Raw genomic sequence first — 12,500 nt, forward strand, 5'->3', positions numbered from 1 at the left:
TGCGCCCGCAACCCTGTACAGGGCCACTTCTTCACAAGGCTGGCAATCGGCTTCCCCGCTGCACGCGTGCGGCGCACAACCGGTGTGACGTGGAAGTGACGGGACACGTTCGTAAACCCATCGCGAACCGAGTACGACGCCCTACCAAGTGCGCCCGCAACCCTGTACAGGGTCACATCTTCACAAGGCTGGCAAGCGGCATTCCGCTGCGCGCGTGCGTCGTCCGAGCAGTTGCGTGATAAACGACCGTGTCGAAAGCCCAAACACCGCCGAGGCCAGTCGCCGCCGCCGCAAGGGCAGCCACGCAGCCTGGCGAGAGGCATCGTCTCGTGTAGCGTCGCCCCCGCCCCAACTGGAGTGGCCCAGTTTTTTGAACGGGACGGGAACTGCGAAGCACTTAGACCGACGGCGGACTACGACGAGAACGCCTTAAGCTTCGCCAACGTTTCGCCAACTCGTGCGGGAGACTTTTTCCGCTTCGCGGCAAGTCGTCGCGCCGTGCTCTCCGCATCAACCGCGTACGCAGCGAACCGCAAACGTCGGGCGCAGCCTCCTCACCTCCCTGCGCTTTGCGCGCGAACGTTCCCTGTTCGCGCGGCAAAGCCTGGAGGAGGCACGGCCCCGCAGCGTGTTCGAGCGCCCGGTCTACGGGACACCCTGCTTACTTCGAGGGCAACAAGCGCAACGCAAGGCTGCGATCTCGCGCACTTTGCGCACGGCTGGAGAAGCTTTGCTGGCCGGCTTTCGCTCCTCGTGTTTACCGTGCGTTAAAGTTGCGCGTCCGTGGCTCTCGCAGCTCTTGCGCGCCCGGTCGCAGAGAGGAGTACGCAACCTCGACCGCACTTTCCCTGCAGGCTTCCTTCCGACTCGAAGTCCTGCGGCGGTCTCAACGAGGTGCCACATCCTCAATGCAGTCGGTCGCCCCCGTTTCGGTTGGGCTCTGGCACGACGGTCGCCACCGTCTCGCCCTTGAGTGGCCGCTGTTGGCGCTCGCTGTGAGGTGTTCAGCGTGCTGTCCGTGTTGCCGACGCGGTCAAAACGAGTCGACGGCTCACGTTCCCTTGTGCGCCGAAGGCTCTCTTGATATGTGATCCGACCCTCAGACAGACGAAGCCAAGGGAAGACCCAAGGCCGCAATGTGCGTTCAAAGAATCAGTGCTCAGTGTGTCCTGCAATTCACACCAAGTCTCGCAGCTGGCTGCGTTCTTCATCGACCCGAGAACCGAGTGATCCACCGCTTAGAGTCGTGAAAAAGTGTTTGTTCAATTCCGTACAGTCAAAACCAAACGTTTCTGGCACTCGGCCAAACAGTGGCCAAGAAGGGCGCTTTTCAGCGCACGCTTGGACTCCAAAACTCTGCCGCGCCTTTTTCGGCTGCCGCAAATCGAGCAAACGGTGTGTTTCGGACGGCGTTTCGCTTTCGCTACTTGCGAGTGCTTTCGTGGTCCACCCCTCTATAAATACTCGGTAGGCGTCGAAGCCGGTTCTCCAAGCCGGACCCGTAGGTATCGTTGTGTGCTCGCTCTCATTGGCCCGCCTAACCAGAAAATGCCTGCGGTACACCCATTTGGATAAGAGTGCACGCAGATGCGGGCCTCGACGGCTACACATTTCCTCGGGCGGCCGCCTCCCGGCCTCCGTGGAGCGCGGGATGCACGGTCCCATCGACAAGCCTCTCCCGTTTTTACCGTGGCGTCGCGGTTCACCACGGCAGGCGGGTCGGTCTCCTCCGCATAAAAAGGGGGACCCCCGCTTTTTGTTCCACGAAATCGCACAAGCTTTTTTCGCATCCACGGTTTGCCACCGCACACCAAAATGCCGATCCGGCTGCCTACTTTAGCCAACAGGTGGAGCCAGGCGCGCCGTACTTGCGCGGCACTTCCCACGTCCACCGAAGTCGGTGCCAAGGACCACTTTCGGCGCCGGAGCCGCGTACGAGCCTACTCGAGGCGGAAGAACGAAGCCAGCAAGGGCCTGGCCGCAAGTGCGTTCAATTGTCGGGACGTCCAAGTCCCTCGTTCTTCCGTGCTTCCTCTTTCGGCAAGTCGTTGCGGCACCTTCCCAAAGCGCGCAGACCCGCTAATCGCGACGAGCGCGACGTGGCCGTGCCGCCTTTCCCTCGGCAGCAAGCAAAACGCCTGGCAACGTCGACGCTCCCCTAACCGCGATCTCGCACCGTGTTTCGTGTGGCGAATTCAAAAGCCGGCCGGCGCTGCTGCAACCATTACGGTCGGTACGCATACGCCGCGGAGGGCGGGACGGTCATCGGAGCGTGCGGTTCCTCCATCGAGTACTGCGCACCTCGGCCGTCGCATCGCCGTGCCATGACCGGCCGCGCGTCAACGCGAACCGGTGCCAGCGAGATCCCTCGCCTGCAAGAACCGACCGGCAGCCTCCGTCACCCGAGGACGCGGAGGCGCTTGCCGCGGACGGCGGGACGGTATGCACTGGTGCACAGCGGACCCGTCACATCGCCAGTTCCTTGACCGACCGCCGACGCTTGTGCCGTTCCTCTCGTACTTGGCAGTCGCCGCGCGATTGTCGGGTCTCGTTCTTGCACGCTCGAACGGTCGGGAGGGCACTCGGCTGGCGTTTCGGGAACGCGCAGCCTCGCCTTCTACCGACGTAACCACGACTCGCCGTTCGCGCTCCGCCGCTCCTGTTTACAGTACTAGGCGGTCCCGCAGCGGTCGGGTCGCGCATTTCGAGCGCTTCGAGCCACGGTGCTGTGGCGGGTCGAAAGCCGACCTATGAGTGCGTTGCGCCGTTTGTACCCGCGTCCGCCACCTGGCCGACCGTCCAAGGTCGCGGTGTTGGCGTCCGCTGGGCGCAACAATTTGTCACGGGGTGCCGCTCCACATTCAGGCAGCCCCGTGGGGAAAAGCCGACCCCGCGTCCAAACGGGGTCAGCGGCAGAAAGTGTCGGGCGCAGACGCAGCTGAGGCGCTCACCCTTCACAATCCGTTAATGATCCTTCCGCAGGTTCACCTACGGAAACCTTGTTACGACTTTTACTTCCTCTAAATGATCAAGTTTGGTCATCTTTCCAACAGACCGGCGCAACCGAAAGGCCGCGCCGGACATCGGTCCGAAGACCTCACTAAATCATTCAATCGGTAGTAGCGACGGGCGGTGTGTACAAAGGGCAGGGACGTAATCAACGCGAGCTTATGACTCGCGCTTACTGGGAATTCCTCGTTCAAGGGGAACAATTGCAAGCCCCTATCCCAATCACGAAAGAAGTTCCACGGGTTACCCAGTCTTTTCAGACAGGGATAAAGACACGCTGCTTCCTTCAGTGTAGCGCGCGTGCGGCCCCGGACATCTAAGGGCATCACAGACCTGTTATTGCTCTGTTTCGTGCGGCTAGGAGCCGCTTGTCCCTCTAAGAAGGTTGTAAGGTGCTGGGAACCCCGCACCTATTTAATAGGCTAGAGTCTCGTTCGTTATCGGAATTAACCAGACAAATCGCTCCACCAACTAAGAACGGCCATGCACCACCATCCACCGAATCAAGAAAGAGCTCTCAATCTGTCAATCCTCCCAGTGTCCGGGCCGGGTAAGTTTTCCCGTGTTGAGTCAAATTAAGCCGCAGGCTCCACTCCTGGTGGTGCCCTTCCGTCAATTCCTTTAAGTTTCAGCTTTGCAACCATACTTCCCCCGGAACCCAAATACTTTGGTTTCCCGGAAGCTGCCCGCCGAGTCATTTGAGTAACTCAGGCGGATCGCTGGTTGGCATCGTTTATGGTCAGAACTAGGGCGGTATCTGATCGCCTTCGAACCTCTGACTTTCGTTCTTGATCAATGAAAACATTCTTGGCAAATGCTTTCGCAGTAGTTCGTCTTGCGACGGTCCAAGAATTTCACCTCTAGCGCCGCAATACGAATGCCCCCGTCCGTCCCTCTTAATCATTACCTCGTATTCCAAAAACCAACAGAACAGAAACGAGGTCTTGTTCTATTATTCCATGCAAGTTTATTCAGGCGACTCGCCTGCGTTGAGCACTCTAATTTTTTCAAAGTAAAAGCACCGGCCATCTCGAGGCACACAATGAAGTGCACCAAGAAAGAACCGGCATGATGTTCAGTCCGAGCCGTCGCATCGGGTAGATGCACTACTCGTCTGGAACTGAGATCCAACTACGAGCTTTTTAACCGCAGCAGCTTTAGTATACGCTATTGGAGCTGGAATTACCGCGGCTGCTGGCACCAGACTTGCCCTCCAATTGATCCTCGTTAAAGGATTTAGAGTGTACTCATTTCAATTACGGGGCCTCAAAAGAGTCCCGTATTGTTATTTTTCGTCACTACCTCCCCGTGCCGGGAGTGGGTAATTTGCGCGCCTGCTGCCTTCCTTGGATGTGGTAGCCGTTTCTCAGGCTCCCTCTCCGGAATCGAACCCTGATTCTCCGTTACCCGTAACAACCATGGTAAGCAAGTAACCTACCATCGAAAGTTGATAAGGCAGACACTTGAAAGAAACGTCGCCGGCTCGTGGCCATGCGATCAGCACAAAGTTATCCAGAGTCACCACACAATACGGGCCGAAACCCGATCGATCTTGGTCTAATAAAAGCACCCGTTACCCAAAGGGCTCCAGGCTCACTGCATGTATTAGCTCTAGAATTGCCACAGTTATCCAAGTAGGAAGAAACGATCTAAGGAACCATAACTGATTTAATGAGCCATTCGCGGTTTCGCCTTATTTCGGCATGTACTTAGACATGCATGGCTTAATCTTTGAGACAAGCATATGATTACTGGCAGGATCAACCAGGTAATCGTTCGACTGCGCGTCCGTCCTCGCCTTCGGCGGGCCGGACGCAGTCTGTGTGCGGCGGAGGCCACCTTCAGGCGCCCCAACACGCTTATTTTGCACTCCGAGATGACGGCGTTCGAGCTCGCTACGGCACAACCTTCCCGAAAGACGAGTGGGAGCCGTGCGGCAAGAAGCACGTTCATGCTCGCTCTTTTTCGTTGCATCGACTCGGTCGCGCCGTGCGGGTTGCCCAAGCCCGCTGCACTGTCGGTGGACCGGCCGGAACTAGCAACGGAGCCGAGACTGCAAAGCCGCCAGACGACGGGTCACGCCCGCGTCTTCGGCGCTTTCGCATCTGAATCGCCCGAGGACGACACGGAACACACCTCGATATCGTGGTAAAACGGCACCGTCCGACAACCAGCCCCTAACGCATCAAGCGGATGAGGCTGCAGACGACTGCCGTGGATTCCCCTGGAGCAGACCCGAGGACACGCTTGACGAGGCCGAAGCCCGCCGCATATCAGACACCCGGTCGCTTTCGCGTACGCCGCTCACGAGAACCCCCACATAATAGCAGCGATAAGTACCCAGACCTCCTTGGGCACTAATACGAGCGTACTCGAGAAAATTTCACCGCGGGTGTGCCCCGAAACGTGTGGCACGTTGAGCGTGCCACAAGTCTACGTCGCTCTCAAACCCGCCGAGGTCGTAGAATTTGCGACCCTACTCACGAAATTCCCACCGAGGATACGGCCGCAAACGTACCGCACCTTGGGTAGGCCACGAGTTTGTGACTCACTACGCTGACGGCACAGCACCGAGGTCGTGCGCGCACGCACGGGAAAATTCCGCCGCGGTTTCTGCCGAAAACGTGAGGCACCACGACTCTCCGCAAGTTCGCGTCGACTGCGAAAGACCGAAGTCGTGAACGACGTGTCCGCTACTCGCCGCCGACACGCTGGACACCAAACGTACAACGACTCGACGGCGTCGTAGAGGCCCACGACGCGGTTTTCCTTAACGACGTCTCGGCGTGGCACCGACAGGTTAGAACGGCCGACCAACGTTCCCTGTCCGCCGTTCGGCTCAGTCGAAGGGCTCGGCGACTTCGGCAACGCTGCGAAGCCGCACGGTGACGCACGCCATGTCCCCATTTTTTTTTTCTTTCTGCGTCTGCCGGGGTGCCCCTATAATAGCAGCGATAAGCACCCAGACCGCCGTGGGTCGCTCGCCCCGGCTGACGTGGTTTTTCGTACTCCTGCGGCGGTCGCCGTCAAGCACGTCCAAATACGCTACTTTCGTGGGCGCATTCATGCTCTTTCGCTTCGCCGGAGTGCCAGCACTCACTCTGCCAAAAACGGCGAACATCCGAGCGGCGGTTCCCACTTTTGCGTCGGCGTCGCAAACCCCGCCCCGGCAGACGAGGTTTGCCGTACTCGTGCGACGGTGGCCGGCGGGCACGTCGAAAGACGCCGATATCGTGCGCGAATTGGCGCACCTTGGCTTCACCGGAGTGCCGCCACTGACTCCTCCAAAAACGGCGAAGATCCGAGCGGCGCTTCCCACTTTCGCATCGGCGTCCCGAACTCCGCCCCGGCTGACGCGGTTTACCGTACTCGTGCGACGGTCGCCGGCGAGCACGTGGAAAGACGCCGATATCGTGCCCGAATCGGCTCCGTTCGGCTTCGCCGGAGTGCCAGCACTGGCTCGGCGAAAGACGACGAACATCCGAGCGACGGTTCTCACTATTGCGTACGCGTCGCAAACCCCGCCCCGGCAGACGCACTTTGCCGTACTCGTGCGACGGTCGCCGGCGAGCACGTAGAAAGACGCCGATATCGTGCCGGAATCGGCCCCGTTTGGCTTCGCCGGAGTGCCAGCACTCACTCGGCCACAAACGGCGAACATCCGAGCGGCGGTTCCCACTTAGCCGTCGGCGTCCCGAACTCCGCCCCGGCAGACGCGGTTGCCGAGCTCGTGCGACTAGCGACCGCGAAGCCGTCTCGCGACGCCGCTTTCGTGCGCGGCTCCCACTGCGACCTGGGTCACCCGAGGTCGACGAGCAAAAAAGAATGTCGAAAAAAATTTTTTTTTTTTGCGTCTGCCGGGGTGCCCCTATAATAGCAGCGATAAGCACCCAGACCGCCATGGGTCGCTCGCCCCGGCTGACGTGGTTTTTCGTTTTCCTGCGGTGGTCGTCGTCAAGCACGTCCAAACACGCCACTTTCGTGGGCGCATTCGCGCTCTTTCGCTTCGCCGGAGTGCCAGCACTCACTCTGCCAAAAACGGCGAACATCCTAGTGGCGGTTCCCACTTTTGCGTCGGCGTCGCCAACCCCGCCCCGGCATACGCGGTTTGCCGTACTCGTGCGGCGGTGGCCGGCGGGCACGTCGAAAGACACCGATATCGTGCGCGAGTCGATGCTTCTTGGTCTCGCAGGAGGGCCGCCACTCACTCCTGCAAAAACGGCGAAGATCCGAGCGGCGCTTCCCACTTTTTCGTCGGCATCGCAAACCTCGCCCCGGCAGACGCGCTTTGCCGTACTCGTGCGACGGTCGCCGGCGAGCACGTCGAAATACGCCGATATCGTGCCCGAATCGGCCCCGTTTCGCTTCGCCGGAGTGCCAGCACTCACTCGGCCAAAAACGGCGAACATCCGAGCAGCGGTACCCACTTAGCCGTCGGCATCCCGAACTCCGCGCCGGCTGACGCGGTTGCCGAGCTCGTGCGACTAGCGACCGCGAACGCGTCTCGCGACGCCGCTTTCGTGCGCGGCTCCCATTGCGACCTGGGTTACCCGAGCTCGACCAGCAAAAAAGAAGGTCGAAAAAAAATTTTTTTTTTCTGCGTCTGCCGGGGTGCCCCTATAATAGCAGCGATAAGCACCCAGACCGCCGTGGGTCGCTCGCCCCGGCTGACGTGGTTTTTCGTACTCCTGCAGCGGTCGCCGTCAAGCACGTCCAAATACGCCACTTTCGTGGGCGCTTTCGCGCTCTTTCGCGTCGCCGGTGTGCCAGCACTCACTCTGCCAAAAACGGCCAACATCCGAGCGGCGGTTCCCACTTTTGCGTCGGCGTCGTAAACCCCGCCCCGGCAGACGCGGTTTGCCCTACTCGTGCGACGGTCGCCGGCGAGCGCGTCGAAAGACGCCGATATCGTGCGCTAATTGGCGCTCCTTGGCTTCTCCGGAGTGCCGCCACTCACTCCTCCAAAAACGGCGAAGATCCGAGCGGCGTTCTCCACTTTCGCATCGGCGTCCCGAACTCCGCCCGGGCTGACGCGGTTTACCGTACTCGTGCGACGGTCGCCGCCGGGCACGTCGAAAGACGCCGATATCGTGCCGTAATCGGCCCCGTTTGGCTTCGCCCGAGTGCCAGCACTCACTCGGCCAAAAACGGCGAACATCCGAGCAGCGTTTCCCACTTTCGCATCGGCGTCCCGAAGCCCGCCCCGGCAGACGCGGTTTGCCCTACTCGAGCGACGGTCGCCGGCGATCACGTCGAAAGGCGCCGAATTCGTGCACGAATCGATGCTTCTTGGTCTCGCAGGAGGGCCGCCACTCACTCCTGCAAAAACGGCGAAGATCCGAGTTGCGCTTCCCACTTTTTCGTCGGCGTCCCGAACTACGCCCCGGCTGACGCGGTTTACCGTACTCGTGCGACGGTCGCCGGCGGGCACTTCAAAATACGCCGATTTCGTGGGCGCATTCACGCTGTTTCGCTTCCCCGGAGTGCCAACACTCACTCTGCCGAAAGCGGCGATCATCCGAGCGGCGGTTCCCACTTTTGCGTCGGCTTCGCAAACGGCGCCCCGGCAGACGCGCTCGTGCGACGTACTCGTGCGACGGTCGCCGGCGAGCACGTCGAAAGACGCCGATATCGTGCTCGAATCGACCCCGTTTCGCTTCGCCGGAGTGCTGCCAGTCACGGCGCAGAAAACGGCGAACAAGTGTTTTTTTTTTTTTCCTAGAATTTGTGTTATAGAAGGCACATTTGATATCGGACGATAATTTTCAACTTTATCACGCGCACCGATTTTCGTGTAGAGGTTTGCAAGTTTATGGGAATTTCTCCACTTGGAATAATGCGATTTAGTAGTACTACGAGAACTTCATGGATGTACTCAAGGGTACGGGGCAAGTCAGTTACGTCAACACCTGCAGATTTTTTACACTTCAAACTGAAAATTGTTGGTTGTGAGTCCTCGTGTGATATTAAAGGCCGATTCGCTAACACATAGAACAAAGAAAGAAAGGAAGAAAAAACGCCCGCGCTCGCTCAAGAAACCTGGGTTCGCAACAAGTGGCAACAACAAGCAACCGAGCGAGTGCGCCAAAACCCGTGGCGGCCGAACAAACGCGAAGTCCCAACCGCGTCAGCCGGGGCGGCACGGGACAGGAAAAATCACTTCAGCCGGGGCGGCGGGGCACCGAATAAACCTCGTCACCTCGTCGCAGGATAAAAGAGGAAACAAAAAGTCTAAACAGCGTCTGCTGGAGCGAATGCGTAATAAAACAACAACAACAACAAAAAAAAACACCCGCGCTCAAGAAGTCTGCAATCCTCACAAAAGGCGACTGTGACCGAGCAGCGTCAGCCGGGGCCGTGCGGAAACGGAAAAACCGCGACTACCGGGGCGTCGAGGCACCGAAAAATCCACTTCAGCCGCGGCGAAAAAAAAAACAAAAAGAAAGACGGAGGGGGGGGGGGAACCACGTCTGCCGGGGCGAAGGAAAAAAAAAACGCGTCTGCCGGGGCGAGCCCGGGTGCGGCACCACCGGGAAAACTGTGGCAAACAGACATGGCGATCGAGTGAGTGGGCCGCCAGCCAGGCTCAGCCAAAAAGTGCAAAGTCCGAACTGCGTCAGCCGGGGCGGCAAAAACCGCGTCAGCCGGGGCGGCGCAAAAAACCGCGTCTGCCGGGGCGGCACGAAACCGCGTCAGCCGGGGCGGGGCGAAAACTGCGTCAGCCGGGGCGAAAGAAAAAAAAAACGCGTCTGCCGGGGCAAGCCCGGGTGCGGCACCACCGGGAAAACTGTGGCAAACAGACATGGCGATCGAGTGAGTGGGCCGCCAGCCAGGCACAGCCGAAAAGTGCAAAGTCCGAACCGTGTCAGCCGGGGCGACGCAAAAACCGCGTCAGCCGGGGCGGCGCGAAAACCGCGTCAGCCGGGGCGGCACGAAACCGCGTCAGCCGGGGCGGCGCGAAAACTGCGTCAGCCGGGGCGGCGCGAAAACCTCGTCAGCCGGGGCGAGCGAAAAGGGGGGGGGGGAACCACGTCTGCCGGGGCGAAAGAAAAAAAAACGCGTCTGCCGGGGCGAGCCCGGGTGCGGCACCACCGGGAAGACTGTGGCAAACAGACATGGCGATCGAGTGAGTGGGCCGCCAGCCAGGCTCAGCCCAAAAAGTGCTAAGTCCGAACTGCGTCAGCCGGGGCGGCGCGAAAACCGCGTCTGCCGGGGCGGCACGAAACCGCGTCAGCCGGGGCGGCGCGAAAACTGCGTCAGCCGGGGCGAGCCCGGGTGCGGCACCACCGGGAAAACTGTGGCAAACAGACATGGCGATCGAGTGAGTGGGCCGCCAGCCAGGCACAGCCGAAAAGTGCTAAGTCCGAACTGCGTCAGCCGGGGCGGCAAAAACCGCGTCAGCCGGGGCGGCGCAAAAAACCGCGTCTGCCGGGGCGGCACGAAACCGCGTCAGCCGGGGCGGCGCGAAAACTGCGTCAGCCGGGGCGAAAGAAAAAAAAAACGCGTCTGCCGGGGCGAGCCCGGGTGCGGCACCACCGGGAAAACTGTGGCAAACAGACATGGCGATCGAGTGAGTGGGCCGCCAGCCAGGCACAGCCGAAAAGTGCTAAGTCCGAACTGCGTCTGCCGGGGCGGCACGAAACCGCGTCAGCCGGGGCGGCGCGAAAACCGCGTCTGCCGGGGCGGCACGAAACCGCGTCAGCCGGGGCGGCGCGAAAACTGCGTCAGCCGGGGCGAGCCCGGGTGCGGCACCACCGGGAAAACTGTGGCAAACAGACATGGCGATTGAGTGAGTGGGCCGCCAGCCAGGCACAGCCGAAAAGTGCTAAGTCCGAACTGCGTCTGCCGGGGCGGCACGAAACCGCGTCAGCCGGGGCGGCGCGAAAACCGCGTCTGCCGGGGCGGCACGAAACCGCGTCAGCCGGGGCGGCGCGAAAACTGCGTCAGCCGGGGCGAGCCCGGGTGCGGCACCACCGGGAAAACTGTGGCAAACAGACATGGCGATCGAGTGAGTGGGCCGCCAGCCAGGCACAGCCGAAAAGTGCAAAGTCCGAACCGTGTCAGCCGGGGCGACGCAAAAACCGCGTCAGCCGGGGCGGCGCGAAAACCGCGTCAGCCGGGGCGGCACGAAACCGCGTCAGCCGGGGCGGCGCGAAAACTGCGTCAGCCGGGGCGGCGCGAAAACCTCGTCAGCCGGGGCGAGCGAAAAGGGGGGGGGGGGAACCACGTCTGCCGGGGCGAAAGAAAAAAAAACGCGTCTGCCGGGGCGAGCCCGGGTGCGGCACCACCGGGAAGACTGTGGCAAACAGACATGGCGATCGAGTGAGTGGGCCGCCAGCCAGGCTCAGCCCAAAAAGTGCTAAGTCCGAACTGCGTCAGCCGGGGCGGCGCGAAAACCGCGTCTGCCGGGGCGGCACGAAACCGCGTCAGCCGGGGCGGCGCGAAAACTGCGTCAGCCGGGGCGAGCCCGGGTGCGGCACCACCGGGAAAACTGTGGCAAACAGACATGGCGATCGAGTGAGTGGGCCGCCAGCCAGGCACAGCCGAAAAGTGCTAAGTCCGAACTGCGTCAGCCGGGGCGGCAAAAACCGCGTCAGCCGGGGCGGCGCAAAAAACCGCGTCTGCCGGGGCGGCACGAAACCGCGTCAGCCGGGGCGGCGCGAAAACTGCGTCAGCCGGGGCGAAAGAAAAAAAAAACGCGTCTGCCGGGGCGAGCCCGGGTGCGGCACCACCGGGAAAACTGTGGCAAACAGACATGGCGATCGAGTGAGTGGGCCGCCAGCCAGGCACAGCCGAAAAGTGCTAAGTCCGAACTGCGTCTGCCGGGGCGGCACGAAACCGCGTCAGCCGGGGCGGCGCGAAAACCGCGTCTGCCGGGGCGGCACGAAACCGCGTCAGCCGGGGCGGCGCGAAAACTGCGTCAGCCGGGGCGAGCCCGGGTGCGGCACCACCGGGAAAACTGTGGCAAACAGACATGGCGATTGAGTGAGTGGGCCGCCAGCCAGGCACAGCCGAAAAGTGCTAAGTCCGAACTGCGTCTGCCGGGGCGGCACGAAACCGCGTCAGCCGGGGCGGCGCGAAAACCGCGTCTGCCGGGGCGGCACGAAACCGCGTCAGCCGGGGCGGCGCGAAAACTGCGTCAGCCGGGGCGAGCCCGGGTGCGGCACCACCGGGAAAACTGTGGCAAACAGACATGGCGATCGAGTGAGTGGGCCGCCAGCCAGGCACAGCCGAAAAGTGCAAAGTCCGAACCGTGTCAGCCGGGGCGACGCAAAAACCGCGTCAGCCGGGGCGGCGCGAAAACCGCGTCAGCCGGGGCGGCACGAAACCGCGTCAGCCGGGGCGGCGCGAAAACTGCGTCAGCCGGGGCGGCGCGAAAACCTCGTCAGCCGGGGCGAGCGAAAAGGGGGGGGGGGGAACCACGTCTGCCGGGGCGAAAGAAAAAAAAACGCGTCTGCCGGGGCGAGCCCGGGTGCGGCACCACCGGGAAG

General features: G+C 61.5%; 2 non-coding genes across 2 annotated transcripts; both read right to left on the minus strand.

Moving 5' to 3' along the window:
- Window positions 1–1,093: 1,093 nt before the first annotated feature.
- On the minus strand, window positions 1,094–1,246 carry LOC142792095 (5.8S ribosomal RNA). The gene has a single exon (XR_012890649.1). It is a non-coding gene; the product is annotated as a 5.8S ribosomal RNA (ribosomal RNA).
- A 1,719-nt stretch (window positions 1,247–2,965) lies between these two features.
- Window positions 2,966–4,780, minus strand: LOC142792110 (small subunit ribosomal RNA). The gene has a single exon (XR_012890663.1). It is a non-coding gene; the product is annotated as a small subunit ribosomal RNA (ribosomal RNA).
- Window positions 4,781–12,500: the final 7,720 nt, after the last annotated feature.

This window comes from Rhipicephalus microplus, unplaced genomic scaffold (assembly GCF_043290135.1).
Source record: "Rhipicephalus microplus isolate Deutch F79 unplaced genomic scaffold, USDA_Rmic scaffold_204, whole genome shotgun sequence".
NCBI lineage: Eukaryota > Metazoa > Arthropoda > Arachnida > Ixodida > Ixodidae > Rhipicephalus > Rhipicephalus microplus.